Here is a 16,980-nt window from a genome sequence, read left to right on the forward strand (position 1 = left end):
TTGTGTTACATATAACATGAGTCCCCAGTGCAGCCGTGAATGAGGCTCCCCACTGGAACAGTTAAACATAACAACTAGTTCCTAGCTAATTAGTTCCTAACACTTTACAGATAGTATCACAATATATACATATATAACATCCCTCTTTCTTTAAAACATAGTGCCCCTATATCAATATAACAGTCAATATAAATATAGAAGATTATCATCCGACTTGTGGAAATAATCTGAACCCCTTTTTAGAGTCTTTTATAGCTTGTATTCTTTTTTTTAATGTTATTCATGTTATCGCTTGGGTGGCAAGATGTTGTGCCTCCATCTTGTAGATTTGGCATTTGTTGCTCGTAGTGGTGAGTTGGCACACTGTACAGGCGATGTTGTGTCACTTGCTGGTGATGTTGTTAATGTTGTCTCGCTGGATAGTGATGTTTCTGGTGTTGTTGATGGTCTTTTCTGTTGTTCCAGCTCAGGTGTAGGTCGAATCTGGATTCTGTTCCTCCTCATTTGGTTACCGGTTTCGGTCTCAGTGATATATGACCTTGGAGTCTCAGCTTCACTAACAACTTTTGCTGAGCTCCAGGTTTTCATGATTGGATCCTGTACGTGTACAGTTTGTCCTTTCAACAGCTCGGGTCGGGATTTAATATATTTGTTGAAGTGTTGCTCTCCTCTTACCTGTGCTTCAGTGAGTTGTTGTCTCACTTTCTCCTGGTCACTTGAAGGATGTATTTTGCTTGGCAGAGTTGTCTTATATTTTCTTCCATTTAGCAGCTCTGCAGGTGATTTCATGTCAGCCTTGAGAGTTGTAGATCGGAGTGACAATAAGGCCAGGTTTGGGCCTTCCTTCATCTCTTGGCATTTCACAAGTGTTCTTTTGACCCTCTGGACGTGCTTTCTATAACTCCGTGTCCCCGTGGGTAGTTTGGTGATGAAGTGATGGTGTTGAACCCATACTGGTCAGCGAATTCCTTAAATTCTCTGGATGTAAATTGAGTGCCATTGTCACATATAAACCTTTCAGGAATCCCTTGCTCAGCAAACAGAACTCGTACTGCTGAGATTATTGTTGTGTCTCTCAAGTCTTTCATCTTCCGGATAAAAGGGAATTTTGAGTAGTAGCCTGTGACTATGAGATACCATTCTTGATTATGTATCTACAGTATGTATCTACAGACTCCTACATTATGCCATGGTCTGGGTGGTACTTCAGTAGCTATCATCTCCTCTTTCTGTTGTGAGTTTCTGTACTTCTGGCATACATTGCATGTAGACACCATAGTTTTGATATCTTAGTATATGCCTATCCAGTACACAGCTGATTTGACTCTGAGCTTACACTTCTCCATTCCCATGTGGCCTTTGTGTATCTTTTGGAGAAGTTCTTCCTGCATTGTTTTGGGTATGATTATTCTGGATCCGGCCAGCAGAACACCATCTTCTAGTGAGATGTCATCTCTGATAGACCAGTACTGCCGTATTGCTGGCTGTGTGTGCTGTATCCGATCAGGCCATCCCTGGATCACTTGCTCAATAGCATCTGTAACTCCTCGTCTTTGCTGGTCTCATCTCTAATTTGACTCAGTTTTGGTGGTGTTACGTTCACTAGGTGATGAATCTTTATGCCTAGATCTTCTATCTCTAAGATTCTCCTGTGGAGACAACTGAGATAGAATGTCCATTTCTCTTCCTGGCTTATATTTCAGAGTGAAATCATAACTCTGAAGCCTCAAGAGTAATCTCTGCAGTCTTGCTGGTGCTTTACATGGATTTTTCTTGTAGATATGCTCCAGTGGACGATGATCACTTTCCACTGTGAACTTCCTCCCATAGAGATATGTGTGGAACTTCTCACATCCACACACGACTGCCAAAAGCTCTCTCTCTATGTTGGCATATCTTGTCTCAGCTGATGTCAGAGCTTTGGACGCAAATGCTATTGGCTTTCCCTCTTGAACCAGGGCTGCTCCCAGTCCTTTTGTGGAAGCATCTACTTGCAGAGTGACAGATTTCTTTCTGTCAAAGTACGACAGACTTGTCTCCTTGCATACTACCTTTTTGAGTTTGTTGAAACTCCTGTCATGTGACTTTGACCACTGGTACTCTACATCTTCTTTCATCAGCTCTCGTAGGTTTGCTGTGTGTTCCGACATGTGCGGAATAAAGGAGCTCATGTATTATATCAAACCAAGGAAACTTCTCAACTCTCTCTTATCTCTTGGGGCTTCCATCCCCGAGATTCTTTTAGGTCTTGGCTTAACTCCGTCAGGTGTGTACACCATTCCGAAGAATTGGCATTCTGTCACTTTCACAATGCATTTGGCTGCATTTAGATTAATCCCAGCTTTCCTGGTTCTCTCCAAGGCTTCATGTAGATGCTTTTCATGATCTTTTCCATTTACACCATATATCTGGATATCATCAGCTATGCCGACTGCTCCTTTGTATCCCCTGTATGTCTCGTCTACTTTCTGTTGGAACACATCCTGGTTCACTTTGAGGCCAAAGGGTAGACACAGGAATTTGTACCGTCCAAAGGGTGTGTTGAATGTTGTCAACAGTGAAGATTCTGCGTCGAGCTTCACATTCCAGTAGCCATTTCTGGCATCAAGCTTGCTGAAAACTTTTGCCCCTGCCAGTGCTGATGTGATTTCTTCCAGTGTTGGAATAGCGTATTGCTTGGTTAAGATCTTTGGGATCTAGGCAAATTCGTAGCTGTCCATTTGGCTTCTCTCTCACCACGATGGAATTTACCCAATCTGTAGGCTCTGTGACTCTGGCGATCACCTTCTTTTCTTCCATTTCTTGGAGCTCTCTTTCAAGCTTCATGTGCTCTGGCAGTGTCCACAGCCTGTGATATTGTGAGCTTGTCCTGTCTGATTAGAACTTTCTGTACTTCAGGATGTGCAGAACTCCAAATGAGCTGAGCTATCAGCCGTTCATCTGTGTCCTTAAATTTACATTTTCTGGCTGCATTTTTCAATCTTGCTACAAAATTGTCAATAGGCTCACCGAAATCCTGTCTGAGGCTTTGAAATTCATATTGGTATTTCCGATGATTTGATTTTGGCTGGAGATGGGTGCTGTATCTTTCAAAAATTTTATCTGGGTTTCTGCTGTCCTCTTCGCTTAGGTCCCAGCTGTTAAATACACTTAATCCTTTATCTCCAGCCCACAGAAGGATATAGCTGACCCTCTCCCCTTCACTAGTGCCTTTTAGGAAACTACTGAATGCCAAATTGCACTTTTGTTTAAACTTCTCAAAGGCCTCTACGACATCATTAGCTCCCCAATTCATGGTGGGTTGTAGCAATGCATTCATTCCTGTCCCGGCTGATATTTCGATCTTTTTTTTAGAGTTTTCGCACGAGTCCCTCCATTTTTCTTTCTCTCTCTCTGGATCTAATTTGGGTCACTTTTCTCAATCTGATGCTTTTAAAAATGTTGTAGGTTTACTCACAGACACTCGCTGCCACCATGTGTCATCTTTATGTTTGAACTTGGAAAAGGCTGGAGTCAGTCTTGTTTAATCAACACCATGGTTTGTGCTGTAGAGCCTGATTCTTGTGTTACATATAACATAACTCCCCAGTGCAACCATGAAGGAGGCCCCCCACAGGAACACTTAAACATAACAACTAGTTACTAGTTAATTAGTTCCTAACATGTTACAGATAGTATAACAATATATACATATTGACAATGTCCCAGACACTGCCATCACCATTTCCAGGTATGTCCTGTCCCAGCGGCAGGACAGACCCAGCAGAGGTGGCGTCACAGTGGCATACAGTCGGGAGGGAGTTGCCCTGGGAGTCCGCAACATCCACTCTGGATCCCATGAAGTCTCATGGCATAAGGTCAAACATAGACCCTACACCCTACCACCCTCCCTCCGCTGATGAGTCAGTACTCCTCCATGTTGACAGCACTTGGAGGAAGCACTGAGGGTGGCAAGGGCACAGAATGTACTCTGGGTGGGGGACTTCAATGTCCATCACCAACAGTGGCTCAGTAGCACCATTACTGACTGAGCTGGCTGAGCCCTAAAGGACATAGCTACTAGACTGGGTATGCAACAGGTGGTGAGGAAACCAACACAAGGGAAAAGCATACTTGACATCATCCTCACCAATCTGCCTGCTGCAGTTGCATCTGTCCATGACAGTATTGGTAGAAGTGACCACCGCACAGTCCTTGTGGAGCCGAAGTCCCGCCTTCACATTGAGGATACCCTCCATCGTGTTGTGTGGCACTAAAATCGTGCTAAATGGGATTTCGAACAGATCTAGTAATGCAAAACTGGGCATCCATGAGGTGCTGTGGGCCATCAGCAGCAGCAGAATTGTACTCAACCACAATCTGTAACCTCATGGCCCGGCATATCCCCACTCTACCATTGCCATCAAGCCAGGAGATCAACCCTGGTTCAATGAAGAGTGCAGGAGGGCATGCCAGGAGCAGCACCAGGCAGACCTCAAAATGGTGAAGCTACAACACAGGACTATTTTATTTTTATTTATTTATTTAGAGATACAGCACTGAAACAGGCCGTTTGGCCCACCAAGTCACTGCCGACCATCAGCCACCCAATTATACGAATCCTACGTTAATCCCATATTTCTACCACATCCCCACCTTCCCTCAGTTCCCCTACCTATACTCGGGGCAATTTATAATGGCCAATTTACCTATCAACCTGCAAGTCTTTGGCTGTGGGAGGAAACCAGAGCAACCGGCAAAAACCCACACAGTCACAGGGAGAACTTGCAAACTCCGCGCAGGCAGTACCCAGAATCAAACCCGGGTCGCTGGAGCTGTGAGGCTGCGGTGCTAACCACTGCGCCACTCAGGTTATCTGCGTGCCAAACTGTGTAAGTGGCATGCAATAAACAGAGCTGAGCGATCCCATAACCAACGGATCAGATCTAAGCTCTGCAGTCCTGTCACATCAGCCGTGAATGGTGGTGGATAATTAAACAATTAACTGGAGGAGGCGGCTCCACAAATATCCCCATCCTCAATGATGGGAGAGCCCAGCACATCAGTGCAAAAAATAAGGCTGAAGCATTTGTAACAATCTTCAGCCAGAAGTGCCGTGTTGATGACCCATATCGGCCTCTTCCAGAAGTTCCCAGCATCACATATTCCAGACTTCAGCCAATTCGATTCACTCCGCGTGATCTCAAGAAACGATTGAAGGCACTGGGTACTGCAAAAGCTATGAGCCCTGACAATATTCCGGCAATAGTACTGAAGACCTGTGCTCCAGAACCTACTGCACCTCTAGCCAAGCTATTCCAGTACAGCTACAACACTGGCATCTACTCTGCAATGTGGGAAATTGCCCAGGTATGTCCTGTACACAAAAAGCAGGACAAATCCAACCCGGCAAATTACCGCCCCATCAGCCTACTCTCAATCATCAGTAAAGTGATGGAAGGTGTCATCAACAGTGCCATCAAGCAGCACTTGCTTAGCAATAACCTGTTCAGTGACATTCAGTTTGGGTTCTGCCAGGGCCACACAGCTCCTGACCTCATTACAGCCTTGGTTCAAACATGGACAAAAGAGCTGAACTCAAGAGGTGAGGTGAGAGTGACTGCCCTTGACATCAAGGCAGCATTTGACCGAGTATGGCATCAAGGAGCCCTAGAAAAACTGAAGTCAAAGAGAATCAGGGGGAAAATTCTCCGCTGGTTGGAGACATACCTAGCGCAAAGGAAAATGGTTGTGGTTGTTGGAGGTCAATCACCTGAGCTCCAGGACATCACTGCAGGAGTTCCTCAGGATAGTGTCCTGGGCCCAACCATGTTCAGCTGCTTCATCAATGATCTTCCTTCAATCATAAGGTGAGAAGTGGGGATGTTCACTGATGATTGCACAATGTTCAGCACCATTCGTGACTCCTCAAATACTGAAGCAGTCCGTGTAGAAATGCAGCAAGACCTGGACAATATCCAGGCTTGGGCTGATAAGTGGCAAGTAACATTTGCGCCACACAAGTGCCAGGCAATGACCATCTCCAACAAGAGAGTATCTAACCATCTCCCCTTGACATTCAATGGCATTACCATCGCTGAATCCCCCACTATCAACTTTCTAGGGGCTACCATTGACCAGAAACTAAACTGGAGTAGCCATATAAATACCGTGGCTGCAAGAGCAGGTCAGAGGCTAGCAATCCTGCGGCGAGTAACTCACCTCCTGACTCCCCAAATCCTGTTCACCATCTACAAGGCACAAATCAGGAGTGTGATGGAATACTCTCCACCTGCCTGGATGGATGCAGCTCCAACAACACTCAAGAAGCTCGGCACCATCCAGGACAAAGCAGTCTGCTTGATTGGTACTCCATCCACAAACATTCACTCCCTGCACCACCGACGCACAGTGGCAGCAGTGTGCACCATCTACAAGTTGCATTGCAGCAATGCAAGGCTCCTTAGACAGTGCCTTCCAAACTTGCGACCTCTACCAACTAGAAGGACAAGGGAAGCAAATGCATGGGAACACCACCACTTGCAGGTCCCGTCCAAGCCACACACCATCCTGACTTGGAACTAGAAACTAGATCGCTGTTCCTTCACTGTTGCTGGGTCAAAATCCTGGAACTCAAAGAACAAAGAACAAAGAGCAAAGAACAGTACAGCACAGGAACAGGCAATTCGGCCCTCGAAGCCTCATCGATCTTGATGCCTGCCTAAACTAAAACATTCTGCACTTCCGGGGACTGTATCCCTCTATTTCTATCCTATTCATGAACTCCCTTCCTAAGAGCACTGTGGGTGTACCTACCTTACATGGACTGCAGCAGTTCAATATGGCAGCTCACCACCACCTTCTCAAGGGCAATTAGAGATGGGCAATAAATGCCGGGCTGGCCAGCGACGCCCACATCCCAAGAATGAATAAGAAAAAAATAACACTATGGGAGTTGCCATTGCTGCAGGGGGCACCATCCCTGGGCCCGAAGAGTGGAGGGTCCCCTCACCCGACCACCTTCAAACCCTCAGGGCAGCCAACAGGATTTACCAGGCAGTCTCCCCTGCAGCAGAGTGCCCACCCGCCATTGGTAAAATGCTAGCAGCGGTGGGAAGATGCCCTTAATTGGGTACTTAAGTGGTTCTCGGTGGGAGGGCTATCCTTCATCCTACATGCTGTTGGTAAAATGGCATAGCAACAGAAGACGGGCACTCCACCACCCCACCCGCCCCCCCCAAGCCCCCATTCTTTCCCCCCACCTTCCCTCACCATTTTACGGGCCTTCTATCTTCCAGCCTGTCCCCAGAGGGCTGGTCAAATCCAGTCCAATGTTTTAGGTCAATGATCTTTCATCAGACCTTTCATCCTTCTCAAGGGCAAATAGGGATGGGCAATAAATGCTGGCCTAGCCAGCAACGTCTACATCCCATGAACGAATGGAAAAGTCCTGGGGAAAATTGATGTACAGAGAGATTTGGGTGTTCAGGTCCATTGTTCCCTGAAGGTGGCAACGCAGGTCAATAGAGTGGTCAAGAAGGCATACGGCATGCTTTCCTTCATCGGACGGGGTATTGAGTACAAGAGTTGGCAGGTCATGTTACAGTTGTATAGGACTTTGGTTCGGCCACATTTGGAATACTGCGTGCAGTTCTGGTCGCCACATTACCAAAAGGATGTGGATGCTTTGGAGAGGGTGCAGAGGAGATTCATCAGGATGTTGCCTGGTATGGAGGGCGCTAGCTATGAAGAGAGGTTGAGCAGATTAGGATTATTTTCATTAGAAAGACGGAGGTTGAGGGGGGACCTGATTGAGGTGTACAAAATCATGAGAGGTATAGACAGAGTGGATAGCAAGAAGCTTTTTCCCAGAGTGGGGGATTCAATTACAAGGGGACACGAGTTCAAAGTGAAAGGGGAAATGTTTAGGGGGGATATGCGTGGAAATTTCTTTACGCAGAGGGTGGTGGGTGCATGGAACGCTTTGCCAGCAGAGGTGGTAGACGCGGGCACGATAGCGTCTTTTAAGATGTATCTAGACAGATACATGAATGGGCAGGAAGTAAAGAGATACAGACCCTTAGAAAATAGGCGACAGGTTTAGATAGAGGATTTGGATCGGCGTAGGCTTGGAGGGCCGAAGGGCCTGTTCCTGTGCTGTAATTTTCTTTGTTCTTTGTTCTTTGAATAAATAAAAAGATAGGTAAAGTTGAAACTCATGGAATTGAAGGAAAATTATTAACCTGGTTAGGAGATTGGCTGAGTGGAAATAGACAGAGTGAGGGAACAATGGGCAGGTGGTGGAGGCAGAAACCCTCGACTCATTTCAAACCTACATGGACCTGCATCTGAAGTGCTGTAACCTGCAAGGCTACGGACCAGGTGCTGTAAGGTGGGATTAGATTGGGTGGCTAGTTGTTTCAACTGGTGCAGACATAATGGGCTGAATGGCCTCTTTCTGTGCCGTAAATTTTCTATGGTTGTATGATACTTGTTTAGCAGAATGTGACTAGTGGTGTTCTGCAAGGATATGTTTTGGGGCCTTGACTATACGCTGTATTCGTTAACGACTTAGATGATGGTATAGAAAGCCACATATTTAAATTTGCTGAAGGCACAAAGATAGGTGGGATTGCAGGCAGTTTGGATGGAATCGCAAAATTATAAAGAGATATTGATAGATTAAGTAAATAGGCAAAACTGTGGCAAAAGGATTTCAATGTAGGCAAATGTGAGTCATCCACTTTGAACCTAAAAATGATAGGACAGGGTACTTTCTAAGTGGTCAAAAGCTAGAAACAGTGCAGGGCCAAAGAGACTTGCGTGTATACAGATCATCAAAATCTTATGAATGTTATAAACAGGCACAGAAAATAATCAAAAAGGCTAATGAAATGCTTTACATCTATCGGCCTAGAATACAGTGGGGTAGAAGTCATGCTTCAGTTGTACAAAACTACACCTGGAGTACTTTGAACAGTTTTGGGCACCACACCTTAGGAAGGATATGCCAGCCTTGCAGTCAGTGCAGCGTAGTTTTACAGAATAATGCCTGGACTCTGAGGGTTAAGCTATGAATAAAGATTAAACAAACTAGTGTTGAACTTCCTGGAATTTAGAAGGTTAAGGAGTTATTTGATTGAAGTTTTCAAGATATTAAGGGCTACAGATAGGATAGTGGAAAGAAACTATTTTCTCTGGTTGGGGAGTCCAGAACTAGGGGGCACTGTCCAAAAACTAGAGCCAGACCTTTCAGGAGTGAAATTAGGAAACACTTCTTTAAGCAAAGGGCTAGCAGAAATTTATAACGCTCTCCTGCAAATGGCAAATGATGCTCGATCAGTTGCTAATTTTAAAACCGAGATTGATAGATTTTTGTTAACCAAAGTTATTAAGGGATATTGGGCAATGGGTATATGGAATTAGGTCACAGATCAGCCATGATCTCATTGAATGACAAACAGGGTCAAGGGGCTGAATGACCTACTTCTGTTCCTATGTTCCTTTGCTCCTATGCTCAGGATGGGCTTGGGTGAACCGATGCCAGAGAATTTTACAGCACAACAGAAGGCCATTTAGCCCACTCTATTTGTGCCAGATAACCATTTAGTCCGATTCCCCTGCCTTTTCCCCATATCCTTCTACAGAATTATATTAAAGGGCCAGGCCAACCCAAAACAGTTAGACAGCATTTAGATGCCCAAAACTTAACCTAAAATTAGCTAAATCATTTCACATTGGGTTTGATATGCATTATGCAACCATATCATTCTGATAAAATGGCACAGACTAGAAAGGTCTAAATTGTTCAACAGTAGTTTGGCAACAGTTGACAATGTCTACGCTCTTGAATTGCAATTAGAATAACTAATTTGTGAATATGTTCACCCTCTACAGTTTTGTTCCATTTGCTATGCATGTCATGAATTTTTATTATGTTCAAGTAATATTTGTTGACTTGGTCTTAACTTTAATTTCCACAGTTATGATTTGGAGGCAGAAGCAGCCAACATGGTGGAAAGCAGATTAATTGGGCCCTTCGCCTCATTGCTATCTGTGGAATCTTCATGGAGTCATAGAATCATAGAAATTTAGAGTACAGAAGGAGTCAATTCAGCCTATCATGTCTGCACCAACTGACAGGTAGTCATCCAGCCTAATCCCACTTTCCAGCTCATCGTCTGTAGTCTTGTAGGTTACAGCACTTCAAGTGCATATCCAAGTACTTTTTAAATGTTATGAGGTTTCTGCCTCTACCACCCCTTCAGGCAGTAACTAGGGATCTTGCTGTGCACCAAGTGATTCCTATATTTTAAATTATTCTCTGGATGTGACTGAAATTGTTCAAAGATGGTGGTGTTAGTCCTTCTCCTCAAACAACTGCAGTCCTTGTGCTGAAACTGCTCCCACTATGGTGTTCGGTCAGGAATTCCAGGATATTGGCTCAGTGATGATAAAGGAATAGTTGGCAATTTATATCCAATGTGGCATCAAGGAGCCCTAGTAACATTGAAATCAATGAAAATCAAGGAGAAAACTCTCCATTGCCTGGCGTCATACCAAGGACAAAGGAAGATAGCTGTGGCTATCAGAGGCCAATCAATTCAGTCCCAGGACATTGCTGCAGACATTCCTCAGGAGAGTATCAATCATCCTTAGCTGCTACAAAAATGATCTTCCCTCCATTATAAGGTCAGAAATGGTGATGTTCGCTGATGTTTGCACAGTGTTCAGTACCGTTTGCACCTTCTCAGATACTGAAGCAGCCCATACCAGCATGCAACAAGACCTGGACAACATCCAGGCTTGGGCTGCTAAGTGGCAAGTAACATTCACGCCACACAAGTGCAGGCAATGATCATCTCCAACAAGACAGAATCTAACCAACATTCCTTGACATTCAATGGTATTACCATCAATGAACCCCCCAGCTTTGATCTGATCCATTGGTTGTGTGATCACTTAGCTCTGTCTATAGTGTGCTGCTTCCACTCTTTAGCTTGCAAGCAGTCCCATGCTGTAGCTGTGCCAGGTTGGCAGGTCATTTTCAGATATGCATCGTGCTGCTCCTGGCATGCTCTACTACACTCCGCATTGAACCAGGATTAATGGTAATGGTTGAGTGAGGGATATGCCGGTCATGAGGTTACAAACTGCGGTGGAATTCTGCTGCTGATGGCCCATACCACCTCATGGTGCCACACAACATGATGGAGTGTGTCCTCAGTGTGAAGAGGGGACTTCATCTCCATAAGGTCACTCTCACCAATACTGTAACATCCCGGGGTGCGGGGGGGTGGGGGGTGGTGGCGGTCACCATTAGCCAAACACTTAACTGAAGCAGCCATATTAGTACTATGGCTACAAGAGGCTGGGAATTTTGTGGTGAGTTACTCACCTCCTGATGTCCCAGAGCCTTTCCACCATCTAAAAGATACAAGTCAGGAGTATGATGGAACACCCTCCACATGCCCAAATGAGTGCAATGCCAACACCACTCAAGACACCATCCAGGACAAAGCAGCCTGCTTGATCGGCACCCCATCCACCACCTTAAATATTCACTCCCTCCACCACCGGCGCACAGTGACAGCAGTGTGTATCATCTGCAAGATGCATTACAGCAACTTGTCAACGCTTCTTTGACCGCACCTTCCACACCTGCAACCTCTACTACCTAGGACAAGGGCAGCAGATGCATGGGAACACCACAACCTGCAAGTTCCCCTCCAAGTCACACACCATCCTGACTTGGAATTATATTGCAGTTCCTTCACTGTCACTAACAGGGTAAGTCTAAATGAAGTGGTAACGGGACAAGTAAATAAACAAAAGATGGTCTGGAGTAGGTGTAAATGGCAATAGCAGAACAACATAGAGGTCAGAGACGGGATGGGATGGAGAATTGAAATTAAATACCATGAAGCTCAGGGTCATGCTTGCAGATTAAAAGGTGTTCTGCAAAGTGGTCACTCAATCTATGCTTGGTTTTGCAAACATTCGAGGAGACCACATTATGAGTAGAGATTACAGTATAATAATTTGAAGCAAGTACAAGTTAATCGCTGCTTCACCTTGACAGAGTTATTGGGGCTATGGACGGTGGGAAGAAAGCAGGTAAAGGACGGGTGTTGCATCTCCTGTGCTTTCACGAGAAGGTGCTAAGGGGAAGTGGAGGGGGTGTTGGGGGTGATTGAAGAGTGGAACAGGGTGACACAGGGCGGCACAGTGGCGCAGTGGTTAGCACCGCAGCCTCACAGCTCCAGGGACCTGGGTTCGATTCCGGGTACTGCCTGTGTGGAGTTTGTAAGTTCTCCCTGTGTCTGCGTGGGTTTTCTCCGGGTGCTCCGGTTTCCTCCCACAAGCCAAAAGACTTGCAGGTTGATAGGTAAATTGGCCATTATAAATTGTCACTAGTATAGGTAGGTGGTAGGGAAATATAGGGACAGGTGGGGATGTTTGGTAGGAATATGGGATTAGTGTAGGATTAGTATAAATGGGTGGTTGATGTTCGGCACAGACTCGGTGGGCCGAAGGGCCTGTTTCAGTGCTGTATCTCTAATCTAAAAAGGAACTGTTCCTTCAGAATACTGAGAGGGGAGGGGAGGGGAGGGGAAGATATATTTGGTGGTGACATCACACTGCTGGTGGTGGAAATGGTGGATGATCTGTCGAATGTGGAGGCTAATGGGCTAGAAGGTGAGGGCAAGGGGATCCCTATCGTGGTTCTTGGAGGAAGGGGAAAGGGTGAGAGCAGAAGTGTGTGAAATGGGACGGACATGGCTGAGGGCCCTGTCAACCAAGGGAGGTCAATCCTCCTTCATGCCACTGAGCCAATTTTAGATGAAACTTGCTACTTGCCCTTGGGTTCCATTGGCGTTTGATATCCTGACCAATCTACCACATGGGACCTTATCAAAGGCCTTACTAGAATCCACATTGATGACATCAAATGTGCTACCCTCATCGACCTTGCTTGTTACCACCACCAAAAATTCAATCAAGTTAGTCAGACACAACCTTCCCTTAACAAATCCAAGCTGACTGTCCTTGATTAAATCTGTGCTTTTCTAAATGATGATTTATACTGTCTTTCAGTATTCTTTTCATTAATTTGCCCACGATTGAGGTTAGGCTGTTAACCTATAATTACGTAGCTCTCCCTTTTTCAATTTTAGCAGTCCTGCAGCACCGTGCCTATAGCCCGAGAAGATTGGAAAATGATTGTCAGAGCCTCAGCTATTTCTTCTCTAACACCTTTGCAGCCTAGGTTACATTTCATCTGGGCCCAGTGATTTATTAACTTTCAAGGATGCTGAACACCTTAATATTTACTACTTCACTATGTTTATCCCATCCAATATTTCACACTCCTCCTCCTTAACTACAATGTCTGATTCATCCCTCTTTTTTTATTAAGAACCATGCCCACATCTTGTGCCTCGACACACAAGTTACCTTTTTTGGTCTCTAATTGGCTTACTCTTCTCTTAGTTGTGCTGTTGCTCTTTATGTATTTATAAGATATTTTTGGGTGTTTCTTGATTTTAATTGCCAATATTTTTTCATGCCCTTTCTTTGCTACCCTAATTTCCTTTTTAATTTCACCCCTGCATTTTCTATACTCCTCTAGGCTTTCTGCTGTATTGAGCTCTTGGCATCTGACATACGCTTCCCTTTTTGTTTTATGCTACTTTGCATGCTCACTGAAACCAGTGAAGGTCTAGATTTGGGAGTCCCACCCTTTTTCATAGTGGGAACATATTTGTTTTCAACCCTTGCTGTCTCCTCCTTGAATGTCCTGACACTGATTTACTTTCAAGTAGCTGTTTCCAGTTCACTTTTTTTAAATTTGTTTGTGGAAGGTGGGAATCACTGGCTAAGCCAGCATTTATTGCCCATCCCTAATTTTATTTTGATTCGTTCATGGGATGTGGGCATCGCTGGCTAGGCCAGCATTTATTGCCCATCCCTAATTGCCCTTGAGAAGGTGGTGGTGAGCTGCCTTCTTGAACCGCTGCAGTCCATGTGGGGTAGGTACACCCACAGTGCTGTTAGGAAGGGAGTTCCAGGATTTTGACCCAGCAACAGTGAAGGAACAGTGATATAGTTTCAAGTCAGGATGGTGTGTGACTTGGAGGGGAACTTGCATTTGCCAAAATCAAGGGCAAGGAAACTGGATATTAATCTATAGCCTATCCCCAGAGAAGGAGATAAAGAAGTCAAGGAAGGGAAGGGGGAGAGTTGGAGGTGTACAATGTGAAGGTGACAGAAGGGTGGAAATCGGCAGCAAAGTTGATGACATTTTCCAGTTCAGGATGAGAGTAGGAAATAGCACCAATGCAGTCATCAATGTACCAGAAAAAGAAGTGAGGAAGGAGACCTGAGTCGGAAAAAAGAAGGTTCCACATATTCCACAAAAAGGCAAAATAAGCTAGGACCCATATGGATTCTCAGAGCAACAGATTTAATTTGGAGGAAGTGAGTGGAATCAAATGAGAAGTTGCTTAAATTCAGCCAGCAGAGGAGGGTGATGCTACATGGGAACTAATTGGGCCTCTGTTCAAGGAAGAAGGAAAGGGCCCTCAGATTGTCCTTGTGAGGAATGGAGGTGTAGAGGGATTGGACGGCCACAGTGAAAAGGACACGATACAACTTGTAAACTGGAAAATGTACAAGTGGAAAAGGACACCAGAGGAGCTGTGGATGGAGATGGGAAGAAACTGGACAAGGGAGAAAAAGACAAAGTCAAGACAGGAGTAAATCAGAACAGACTGAAGCAGTGTGTCTAACAGAGAAGTCCTGTTTGTGGATCTTGAGAAGTATGTAGAAGTGGGCTGTGCGGTGTTGGGGGACTATGAGCTTGAAGGCTTTGGAGGAAAGATCTCCAGAGAGGATGAGGTTATGACAGTCTGGAAAACATTGGCTTGATGTTCCGTGGTGTGGTCATGGTCCAACTATCTTTCTCTGTGTCAAGTATGACTCCAGCCAATTAAGTGTTCTCCCTTTCACTCACCCTCCACCCCCCACCCACAACAACTGACCCCAGTTTTGTTAGGGCTCCTTGTGCATACTCGGTCAAATGTTTCCATTTCTTCTTTGGCACTCAGATCTTGCAGCCATGCTTGTACCAATTTTGTGATAAGATCTGGAGTCAAGTGACTCTGATGGAACCTGAACTGAATGTCAGTGAGCTAGTTTATTGTGAGTAGAATCTGCCTGATGGCACTATTGATGACTCCTTCCATCACTTTGCTTACATTAACACCAGTCACTCAACTTCGAAGCAATTCATTGTATGCAAAGCATTTTGAGATGCTTCGGAGATACTGTGAGATGCCATGTGCTGAATGCAAGTTTTATTTCTTTCTTTCAGTGCTGTGTATTGCATTCTGAAAGTCTAACACCAATTCAGAAACAAAAAAAAATGTGAGCAGGCTGAAACAATGAGTCTAATTGGGCAGTCCTGTTTGTGGATCTTGAGAAGTAGGTAGAGCTTTTTCAAATTCATCCATGTTTCTAATTGCTGCCTACTGGACTTAGCAGGAAGCAGGAATGTTATTGCTGGTTAAGCCTCGCCTAGAGTATTGTGTCCAATTTTTGTCCTTGGAGAGTGTGCAGAGGAGATTTGCCAGAATGATACTGGGGATGAGAGACTTCAGTTAAGTAAAAACATGGGATTGTTCTCCTTAGAGTAGAGAAGGTTAAAAGGAGATTTCATAGAGGTTTTAAAATTATGAGAGGTTTGATAGAGAAATGGTGATGAAACTTTTCCTACTGGCAAGTGAGGTGGCAACCAAAGGACGCAGATTTAAAATAATCAGCAGAAGAACCAGAGGGGAGATGAGGGGACCTTTTTCACACAAAGAGTTATAATTTGGAATGCATTGCCTGAAAGGCAATAGAAAGCAAATTCAATAGTAGTTTGCAAAAGGGAATTGAATGCATATTTCAAAATTTAAAATCTTCAGGGTTATAGAGAAAGAACAGGGGAGTGGGATTACTTCGATAGCTCTTTCAAAAAGCTGGCACAGACACGATTGGCTAAATGGCTTCCCTCTGTCCCGTAAGATTCTTTATTGGAAGGGAATCTTTCAGAATGGCATTAGGTCATACTGACTGCACAACAAAAAATCTCTGTTTATACAACTCAGAAATGGACATAAGCCTTGAACAAAGTATAACAGTTCTGATGAAAGGTCACAGATCTGCTGATTATTTCCACCATTTTCTGTTTTTATGTCAGATTTTGAATGTTTTGCAATAAAAATCAAAATTGCTGGAAATGTTCAGCAGTTCTAGCAGCATCCGTGGAGAGAGAAGCAGAGTTAATGGGCAGTATTGAATGGATGCCCTGGAGATGGGCTTGGAGGTTGTGGGGGGAAGGTCCCATAGAATTGCGACGGAAGGCCCGTCACCCTGTAATTAAGTTGTGGGTGAAAAAGGCCAAAAATGGTCTTCCTGCCCAAAGACCAATTGAGACCCTTAAGTGGACACTTAATAGCCACTTAAGGGCTGCTTCCCGCCACCACTGGAATTACACCAGCGGTGGGATAGGGGGCCCTCCACCATGCAGGGAGGTCGCCCGTAAAATATAGCATCCTCCTTTTGGTCTTGTGGGGGGCAGGGGACTCCTCCATGGGCAATCTGTGGCACACAGAGGGGTCACAGAGGCAAAGGCCGCCTCTCTGCTAACCCCCCCCTCCCCCACCCTAAATGACCACCCCATCCCCTGGCCGAGGTTTACTGGCCTGGCTTCGACGATCCTGCCACATTTACTTGGGGTCTGGAGCTCCAGCGATAGGCGAGGTGTGTTACCAACAGTGGCCACTGCTCCCATTGGTGCTGCCAATACTACTTAGCTGCCGGCCCTCTGATTAACCGACAGCTCTGGGGGGTGGGATCCCTGTCTTTAAAGGGACAGGGACCTTAGCGTGAGCAATTAAGTGCCCAGGTGCCGTTGAATTGCAACGGGGTCACTGAAGGGTGGAGGCGGTGTTC

This window comes from Heterodontus francisci, chromosome 4 (assembly GCF_036365525.1).
Source record: "Heterodontus francisci isolate sHetFra1 chromosome 4, sHetFra1.hap1, whole genome shotgun sequence".
Taxonomy (NCBI): domain Eukaryota; kingdom Metazoa; phylum Chordata; class Chondrichthyes; order Heterodontiformes; family Heterodontidae; genus Heterodontus; species Heterodontus francisci.